Below are 10138 nucleotides of genomic sequence, written 5' to 3' on the forward strand. Positions count from 1 at the left end.
TGCAGAAGCTGAAGTTCCAGTACTTTGACCACCTGATGCGAAGAGCTGACTCATTTGAAAAGACCCTGATGCTGGGAAAGACTGAAAGCAGGAGGAGAAGGGGAAAACAGAGGATGAGATGGTTGGATGGCATCACTGACTTAATGAACATGAGTTTGAGCAAACTCTGAAGGACAGGGAAGCCTGGCATGCTGGGATCAAAAAGAGGCAGACACGACTGAGCGACAGAATAGCAAGTGACTTGTGGGCTCTTCCTGGGGCTCAGCCTCCCTTGTGGTGCAATTCCCACACCTGCCAATTTCCAAAGACTAGGGTGGGGGTAGAGCCCACCCTTTACTCCCCCAGCTCTTCCAATGGTTTCGCAGCCCCTGAGGGCTTGAGTTCAGTCCCTCTCTGCTTGAAATCTTACTTTCTTGGTTGAAACTTACCTAAAACAGAACTTGGTAAGGAAGGTGTTAAAGGAAATAGTTGGGTGAAACGAACACAATCTACTTCAATTAAAAAGAAAGGAAGTAGTTGGCGACACACTTGCTTTAGAACAAAAAAATCAGGGTTCAAAAACCAGCTCTGTCAGTTCTGTGGGTCTGTGGTATTTTGTGCATATGTGTAATTTGACCCAATCACTAAAGGCATCTTCCTCATTCAGAACATACCAGTGGGGAGGTCCACTGTACAGGGGTGTGGGAGAAACCAAGATAAGATAACAAATGGAAAATGCAAGCCCAGCGCCAACATTTAAGTGACAGCAGACAATTAGCTGTGATGATGATGATGATGATTGCCATTTGGCAGATGAAACAAGTGAGGCTCAGAGAAGTGACATCATGTATCCCAAACCACACAACCAGGAGATGGCAGGGTGTGGATTCAAACCCAGGAGTGGCAAAAGCCCTTCCTGCCGCTGTGCGTGCCCAGGCCTGCTGGGGGCAGCGTCCCATGGGAGGTGCAGCAGCTGCCAGCTGTCCTCTGTTCTACCCTGGGGCCACCGAGTGGAGCCGGGCAGCCCTGGCCCAGGCCTGTGAGCTTCACAAGGCAGGGGAGGGAGTTGGCCATTGGCAGAAGCTTGGAGCGGTCACTGAAGGAAGTAGTTGGGGACACTGGCTTCAGAATGGAAAAGCCAGGGTTCAAACCCCGGCTCTGTTTGTCTTGTGGGTCTGTGGGTTTGGGGCCCAGTGCTTGGCCCTGGGTCACTCAGCAGTTCAGTGACCTGACCTCCAACCCCATCACCAAGCCTGGCTTGCCCAGCACGGTAGTGAGGTGTTGAAGGGCTGGAGGACCTGGGCCCAGGTCCCTGGGGTTGCAAAGCCGGCTGAATCCAACCTCCCCCCCACCCCCCACCATGGTGACAAGAACGTGGGCGGCAGCTCCCGCTCCCCTCCTGCTGATGAAGCAACCCCAGTGGAGAGAGAGTGCCCCTTGCCTCAGGGTCCCGGCCAAAGTCCTACAGTTGTGTCTCCTTGCCCTAACTTGGTCATAGTTCCCGGGGACAGGTGCTCTGATTGGCCAGCCCCGGAGTCAGACGGGGATGTGTGGTCCACCCCGAGTCACATGAACTCAGAATGTTCCAAAGAAGGGGAATGGCCTCACAAAGGGGCAGGTAGCAAGTGACCCTGACAAGGGAACCAGGGCCCCTGCCGGTCCTGTCCCAGCCCTGCTGACAGTGGCTTCTTTACCCCCTGGGCAGCAGGGGCTGGTGGACTTTGGAGGAGGCGGCCGAGACGTGCCGGAGCAGCTGACTGTCAGCTCAGGTCCAGGAAGCCGTGAGCAAAGGCACGTCCTCTCGGGGGAGGGGAGCGTTTGGTCCTCTCCCTGCACACAAGCACTGAGTGCCCCGGCCAGCCTTCATTGCAGGGCCCTCCATCTCGGGGGAGGGGGACCTCTTCTAGCAGCCAAGATCTGGGGCTTATCAAGAGCTGAGCAAATGCCAGGCACCAGGCTAAGTGCGAGTCCCTCGTGGCTCTGACGGTAAAGAAACTGCCTGCAATGCAGGAGATGCAAGTTCAATCCCTTAGTCGGGAAGATCCCCTGGAGAAGGGAATGGCAACCCACTCCAGTATTCTAGAGGAGCCTGGCCGGCTACAGTCATGGGGTCGCATAGAGTCAGACACGACTGAGCGACTAACACGTTCACCTTCATGCCAAGTGCATGAAGCCAGTCCTCTTATTTAACCCTCCCCCAAGCTCCGCAAGCATCCGTTTTACAGATAAGGAAACTGAGGCTCAGAAAGATGAAGGTTGCAGCTGGCACGTGACTGAGCCCAGGCTCAGAGCCAGGTCTCTCTGACCCCAGAGCCTGGCTCTATGACCCCCTCCCTCAGGGCCTCCCCTCTTAATATTTTTGAACATATCATCCATATGTCATAAAAGCAGAGGTCGGGGGCCGTGCCTGAGGCCTCCGCTCTTCGCCCCGGGAGGGGGCTGCTGTGGGGGTGCTGTGAGACAGTGGGAGGGGTCTTTCCTCCTGGGACAGCTGAGAACCTTCCCAGCGCCTCCCCTAAAGGACACTTCCTCTGAGAAGCCTTCCCTGCTGCATTCTCCACTGTCCGGTGTGTATCTTGGCCCCTGGGCTGCCCTCATCAGAGCCCTAACCACAGAGTGTCCGTGTGTGTGTGTGTGTCTGTCTCTCTGTCTGTCTGTCTGTGGACGAGGACTTCTCTGGGAAAGGGTGGGGACCAGTGATTCCCAGGTGCCCAGGGTGGCTCAGCAAACACCCCACGAATGTAGGAATGTCGGTGGGAGGAGGCATCGCATCACGGAGCGAGGGCCTGGCTGGTGGTCCAGGGGTGGCCAGGGCTGGTCCTCCGCCGCTTCCCTTGGCCAGAGTCCAAGATGAGGCCCTTCTCAACCCAGCTGACGCCAAGGCCTTTGGAAGCCACGTGGCCCATAGCTCACTGCCTCCCAGGCTGCAGTTTGACCCAGGGCCTGACCTGGGGCTGCCCACACTCCCGCTCAGCGCAGGGCAGCCCGGCCTTCCTCTTCTCGGGCTGAGGGCCAGATGCCAGCCCCGCCGCCCCCCTGTCCTCAGTCCGCCCACTGTCCGGGGGCCAGGCAGCTGGCAGGTGGGGCGGGACTACCCCAAGGGCCTCTGGGCAACCCGCCACCTCGGCCCCTCGTATTCCTTATCTCTGGGTTGGGCAGCCGAGGTGGCCCGTCCTCTCGAGCCTCCAGCTTGGCTCCGTGGTCAGGATGCACTTTCTGCCCCGTGGGGAGGGCGCTTGGCCCGAAGAGAGAGAGTCAGGCCCTCCTGCCTGCCCTGCCCCTGCCCCGGGCAGACCCTGGCCCGCAGGAGGCCCGTTTCCCTCCCTGAGCTTCCTGGCTGCCCCTAGGCCAATCTGGAATGTTCCCTGAAGCTGGGTGAGGCTGGGTTTGTGCGCTCAGGGCTCGCAGGGCCTCGTGGGAAGCCCTGGGAAGCAGGCGTTTCTGTCCCCAGAGCTGGGGGTGGGTGCGGCTGGAGGATGGCTTGTGCCCTGCTCTCCCGCTGGCCCCATCTGGCAGTGCCGGCTGCAGCATGTGGAAGCGGAGAGGCTGCAGCCCCCGCCCATGTCCCCCTTGGCCAGCAGCCCCCCACCCCAGACCTGGGGGGGTGCCCAGGCTCTGCTCCCCACCTCCTTCCCCCCAGGAGCTCCTGTGTGGAGTCAAGTGTCCTGGGGTCACGTCTGCTTCGGCCCCTCCTCGCCAGCGGCCCCTGTGTGTCCAGCTTCGCCTGGGGGAGAGGCTGGCCCAGGGGTCTCATGGCTGGAGGCAGCCTGAGGCTTTGGCTTTTTGTGTGTGTGTGTAGGGGTAACCTGACCCCTGCCAGCCCTCCTATGAGGACAGGAAGTGGGAGTAGGTGGGGGGTGGTGGAAGCCCCTCCCATCACCTGTGACCCCTTGCCCAGGCCTTCTTGGGGTTGATACGTGTCCAGCCACAGGGACCCCTTAGGGTACCAGGGCTCGGGCTGAGCAGAGAGGAAATCGGGGTGGGGTGGAGAGCAGAGAGGGGTCCAGGCCAAGGGAAAAGCAAGCAAAGACCACCAAGGGAGCCCCAGGTGGGACTGATGGAGCCCCACCCCGTCCCCATACTTCAGGCCACCAGGGCCTGCTAGGAGCCCCCAGGGCCCCCAACATCAGCCCCATCCAGACTCCTGTGGGCTTTTGTGAAGCTGATCCACTCAGCAACCCAGGCTCCTCCTCCTCCAGGAGGGCAAGAGGGTCCCACCTGCTGCTTTTGTGCGTCTCTCCCAGAGATCCAGGAGACCCTGGGAGGCCTCACCTCCCCAAGGCCAAGGCCCACTCCTGCCTGGGGAAAGGGCAGAAGGCTGTGGGCCCAGCACTGGCCTGGGGTCTCACTACCCAGCGCCCCCTCCTGCAGCTCCAGGGTTGGAGGGAGTTGAACATTAACCCCCTTGGCAAGTGGCCCCGGCTAAACAAACACCTGTTATCACATGTCAACAGGAGCCGACTCGATGGCTGGGCTGGCCGCTGACTGAGGCCGCAGGGCAGACCTGCCTGGGCACTGCCTACCGCGGCCAGCGTCAGGAGCTGAGCTGCCTGTACCACTGCAAGTCCAGGTCCCGCCTCTGCCTCCTGCTTACTGTGTGACCCCCGGCAAGGCATGGTCCCTCCCAGGGGGCAGTGTTCCTCTCTATATTGATGGCCTCCTGGGATGCGGGGCCACAGGTGGGGCTGGGGTCTGGAGGAAGACTGAGGAGGTCTGGACTGGACCTGGGTCTGACCAGCTCCCTTATTCAGAGTAACTGTATCTTGTTTGGCGGACGTACAGGTATCCACTCTACTAGTCTCGCGACTTTCTGTTTGAAGTTTTTCAAAACAGACATTTGGAACCACAGGGTCCTGGCTCTGCTCCTGCATGACCTTGATCAAAATGCAGCTTCTATTGTATCCCCTCAATTATAAAACAGGGAGAATTGGACTCCAAGGAACCAAAGCATCTGTTAGTTACCGATCACCATGTGTCTTTCTGATCCATGAGTTGGACACAACTCCCGTCTCCATTTTACAGAACAGGAGACAAAGGCTGGGAAATTAGGAGGCAATAGAGACAGAATTCGGCCCAAGGATGCCTGACCAGAACACTGCCCACTCACCCCACAGGTGGCCTGTCTCCCTCCCACCCCCACGCAGGCTCCTCGGGGCTGAGGGCTGGGCCCACCTCTAGTATTTCCTTGAAAGCTTCTACATTTGGCCACACTGAACTGCTCATCTTCCTTCCCGGAGGACACCCTGTCCCCTCCCATCTCCAGGACTTTGCACGCGTTGGCTGCCTCTCTGCTCTTTGAGTTTACGAACTCCTATTCGCCCCTCAGAGTCCTTAATCTTGAGTTCTCCTTGAAGCCTGCCTTGATTCCCCAGTAGAAGTGGGGGTCCCCTCCTCTGTACTCCATCAGACTGCTCACACGGCAGTCAGGCACTTCTCATGCTGAGTTGCTGTTTGTGAGGGAAGGGCTGGGGCCCCATCACTCCTGTGCCTTTGGAGTTGGCGGGGGGTCGGTTTTCATGTCTTTGGTGCTCAAGAAGGGAAGGGCGTCAAGGGAGCAGGTGGACCTGAGATCCCTGCGGAAGCAGGAGAGGAAGGGGGATGGAACAGCATCCTTTGATGAGCGGAGGGAGAAAGGACTGAAATCACCTGGTGCCACGGTAACAGCGGAGACCAGTGGAGACCAGCTCCGGCCGCTGGTGTTCTGAGGTTGGGATGGAGGGGGTTGTGATTTAGGCCCTTTGAGCAGGGGTCAGCTGGCGAGAGGGCTTCTCCCGTGGCTCAGCGGTAAAGCATCTGTCTGCAATGCAGGAGATGTGGCAAGAGCTGCGGGTTCCATCTCTTGGTCGAGAAGATTCCCCTGGAGAAGGAATTGGCAACCCACTCCAGTATTCCTGCCTGGGAAATCCCGTGGATAGAGGAGCCTGGCGGCCTATGGTCCATGGGGTCACAAAGAATCGGACATGGCTGAGAGAGTAAATAACCACCACAGCTGGCGAGGGCAGAGGTCAGAGGACATTGAGGACAGGGAGTGCCATGCAGGCTGTTGAGCTGGCACTGCTGGCCAGGCGCCACATGAAGGCCCAAGCGGTGTTCTCACTTAACCCTCAAGCCAAGTGGCAGTGTTACCCCCTGGTACAGGGAGGACAGAGAGAGCAGAGGGCTCACGTAGCCAGGAAACGTGCTGCCTCGGAGTCATGTGGGCAGCCTGGGCAGTGGGCAGGGAGTGGGAGGTCAGCTGCGAACCCAGCTGTGACCCCAGACCGGGTCATTTCTAGGGCCAGCTTTAGTCCACCTGGAGGCTAGCAAGTCATCCGTCCCTCACCCTTGTACCCCAAGAGGAAAAATGTGGTTTAACTGGCGAGAGCAGGAAATCATCTTCTGTTTGGTTTTCTAGGAGAGCGACTGCGAAGGGCCTCCTCCACCTGCCAGAAGAGGGGAGGGAAGGTAACAGCCTTGGGCTCGAGCCCGGGGACCTCTGCCAGCGGCCACGTCCAGCCCACAGCCCCAGGGAGGGCCAGGAGGAACCACAGAGCCCGATCTCCCCAGGCTGGGGGCCGAGCCCAGGCGAACCCGCCTCCCCAGGGGGCTTCAGATGCAGAAATCAGCTTTCTGTCCTAGAATGGAGCCCAGCCGCCCGGGCCTGTCGTCACAGCGTCCGAAGTCTGTCCCATCAGAGGCCAGCTGCCCGGAGGGTAACGCAGGTGTGTTTCAGGGAATAACACAGAAACCACCGGGTCGGCTCTGGTCCCTCCTCCCCACCTGGACATTTGTGTGAGGTCACTGTCACCACTGCAATCACAGGCTCACCAGGCTGTAGGAAACCCTGGACTTTTTCTTCCGCTGTCTAGAGGCGTGTTTGATTCACTTTTTCACATACAGACAAACCTGCACCCCTTGGGGCCCAGCAAACACGGGTGGGGGCCTCACCCACTCTGGGCAAAGTGGGCGGTCACCCCACATATCTGCACGATAACCTTTGGACAAAGTGCTCCCGGCCCCATGGAACCGCATGGAAATGAGGGTAAAAAGCAGTGATCGCTATTTGTCAGCAGACAGGGGAATTCTTAGGAGACGGACGCTTGCAGAATTAACCCGGGGAAGGTGGGGCCTCCAGACTCAGGCTGGAGTGACCCTTGGCTCTGTGAGCCTCACCGGCCAGCGCGGTCCTGGCTGGACTCCACCTGGAGTGGTGTTCTGGGGCCACAGCGGCCACTTGCCACCAGCCACGTGGCCTTGGGCAGACTGATTCAGCCTTTCTCTGAACTGTAGTTACTGAGCATGTACTATCCCAGCTCTGGAGGTGGGCAGGGAGAGTCCATGAGACGCCCCTACCTGAACACAGTGCCCCCTACCCGTGTTTGTCCCCCACCAGGCTCAGCTCTCTCTGGCTTTGGGAGTGCTTGCTTGCTTCCCAGGGCTCACAGACGAGGCCATCTGCTGCCATCCTGGCTCCCTTGGTTCTGTTCAATGTCCTGGCGACTCAGGACCATGACACTCTTCCCCAAACCCCATTGAAAATGCAGCTCTTCTAGCCTTGAGAGCCTGCCTTCCAACCTCAGGTGCTTGTCCAGCTACTGCTGAGCTATTGACTGCAGGAGTACCTCCAGGCCTTGGGCAACTCTACTTTCCCTGGCCAGGGGCCCACTCTTGCTGCAGACTCTTCTTCCCTAACCCGAGTGCATGCCAGCCATCTTCATTCAAGCCCTTTCCCACCCCCCTAAAGCCTCCAGCCCTGCTGCCTTCTGAGGTCCCCCACCTGGCTGAGAGCCTCCTCCCTGTGCTGAGAAGTGCCGCCACCAGTCTTCGCTCCCATGCGTTCCTACAACCCTGACTGGTACCTAGACTTCTGTGATGCTTCACAGTGGGTTTCTGCAGTCAGCTCCCTTCCCCTTTCTTGATTTCAAATCTTCTCCATGCTCCTGAAGCTTTGGGTCCCTCATCTCCTCCCAATCAGATGACCTCACCTCCTGTGCTGTGCTGTGCTTAATACTCAGTCGGATCTGACTCTTGGAGACCCCATGAACTGTAGCCTGCCAGGATCCTCTGTCCATGGGGATTCTCCAAGCAGGAATACTGGAGTGGGTAGCTATGTCCTCCTCCAGGGTGATCTTCCCAACCCAGGTCTTCTGCACTGCAGGCAAATTCTTTACCAGCTGAGTTACCAGGAGGTCCGACCTCACCTCCTCAGTTCAGTTCAGTAGCTCAGTTGTCTCCAACTCTTTGTGACCCCATGGACTACAGCACGCCGGGCTTCCCTGTCCATCACCAAGTGCTGGAGCTTGCTCAAACTCATGTCCATAGAGTCACTGATGCCATCCAACCATCTCATTCTCTCTTGTCCCCTTCTCCTCCTGCCTTGAATCTTTCCCAGCATCAAGGTCTTTTCAAATGAGTCAGCTCTTCGCCTCAGGTGGCCAAAGTATTGGAGTTTCAGCTTCAGCATCAGTCCTTCCAATGAATCAGACCTCACCTCCAACTTTAGACCGAATAGAAACCTAGTGCTGGAACTGGCTCCCCGTTACATGTACCATCTCTTTTTCTCTTGTTGCCAAGACAGACCTGTAATCCTAAGATGACCCCTCCTCACTGGCTCTGAGGAAATCACGCCCCACCGCCAGCCCCACCCTGTGGAAGTTTTGTCTCCATGGTCAGACCTGCTTGTTTGCACCGCCTTCCTATCTTCATCATTTCTACCTTCAAACGTCCTCTTCGCCTGCTCTCTCCTCAACCTGCCTGGCTCCTCCTGCAAGGGCCTCCCCAGACAGGGCTCCTGCAGGTCATGAGAACCACAGAGAGACTGCACCTGCCATTCTGGTCGGAGCCTGCTCAGGGGCTCAGACCAGGGCAGCCCTCCTGCACGCCTGAGCAGACCCAGCAGTGCTCTGCTTCCCCTTAGCAGGACAGGGTAGGTGACCCCCAAAAGACAGAAACCACTGTCCACTGCAACTGAGCAGGAAACCTCACAAATCTGACAAGGAGAAAACAGGGTCTGGTAAAATAAAAACTTTACCAAAGTTATTTTGATGAGGCTGTAGGCTTTTTACTGTCTTCCAGGATAACAGCTTTCCAACTGCTTCCAAGAACAAAAGCTTAACACCCTGGGAGAGTGCAAGGGGCAACATGCAAGAAGGCAGGTGGAGGGAGCTCGAGCAGGAGACTGCGCCCCCTTCCCAATTCTGCCCATGTAGCCTGCCCCTTCCGGAAGAGTCAAAACCCACTCTCCCTCTGGGCCCGTCACTAGCAAACACAAGCGATGCCCAAGCTCTGACATCGGGGGAGGAGGCTGGAGACCTTTTCGTCCTCCCTTGCAAGAGGGGACACACTTCCCAGTTCTGGGGTTTAGCTGGGGTCAGAGGCAGGCTTGCACCTCGCTCCAAACACCATGGGTGCACATTCACAGTCGGCACTGGAGAAACAACTCACGTGAGGACTCTGGGCGGCAGGCCCACTGGTTATGGAGAAGGAGCAACTTGCTTCAGGGCAGACAGCAGACTCGAGCTTCTGAGAGTGGCTGTGGATTTACCAGGCCACCTCTTAGTTTTTTTTGCACTGGGAACCCAAGTTCATGTGGGTATTTCAATTATTCAGGAAGTCTTTCCAGCCTGGTTGCGCCTCTCACGCTGACTGCCCTGAGAGTGGACACGGCTCACCCTGCAGCTTAACTGGCAACAGGACCAGGTGTCCACGCTGACCTACAGGTGCTGCGAAGAGGCGGTCTGGGGGTGAACAGCTTGCTCAGGGTCACCCACATGTTGCAGAGTTGGGCAAACTCAGGTTTCCTGATTCCTAAGTCAGTCTTTTCTCAACTAGGTTTTGCTACAGTAACTGGGAGAGAAAGAGGGACCCACACCAGTCCTGGATGCACCAGTTCTGTCCAGTTCAATGTGGGAAGAAGTCAGGAACCATTAGTTAACTTTCTTAGGTTCAGGAATGGGAAGGTATGCAATTTACAAGTGGTCTCCCTACTGGGAGGAACGTATGCTCACCCTGATCTGAACCAAATGGCCCCAGAGCAGGAGACCAGGGCTCGGAAAACTCAACATGCAGAGACATTGAAAAGTTTCAGAAAGTGTGATTTTTACAAATTCTACTGCAAATGAAAACCTTGTGGACAAAGTCACCACTTTGATCTTCTCAGATACAGTGAACACCGGCCAAA

Source organism: Bos taurus, chromosome 29 (assembly GCF_002263795.3).
Source record: "Bos taurus isolate L1 Dominette 01449 registration number 42190680 breed Hereford chromosome 29, ARS-UCD2.0, whole genome shotgun sequence".
Taxonomy (NCBI): Eukaryota; Metazoa; Chordata; class Mammalia; order Artiodactyla; family Bovidae; genus Bos; species Bos taurus.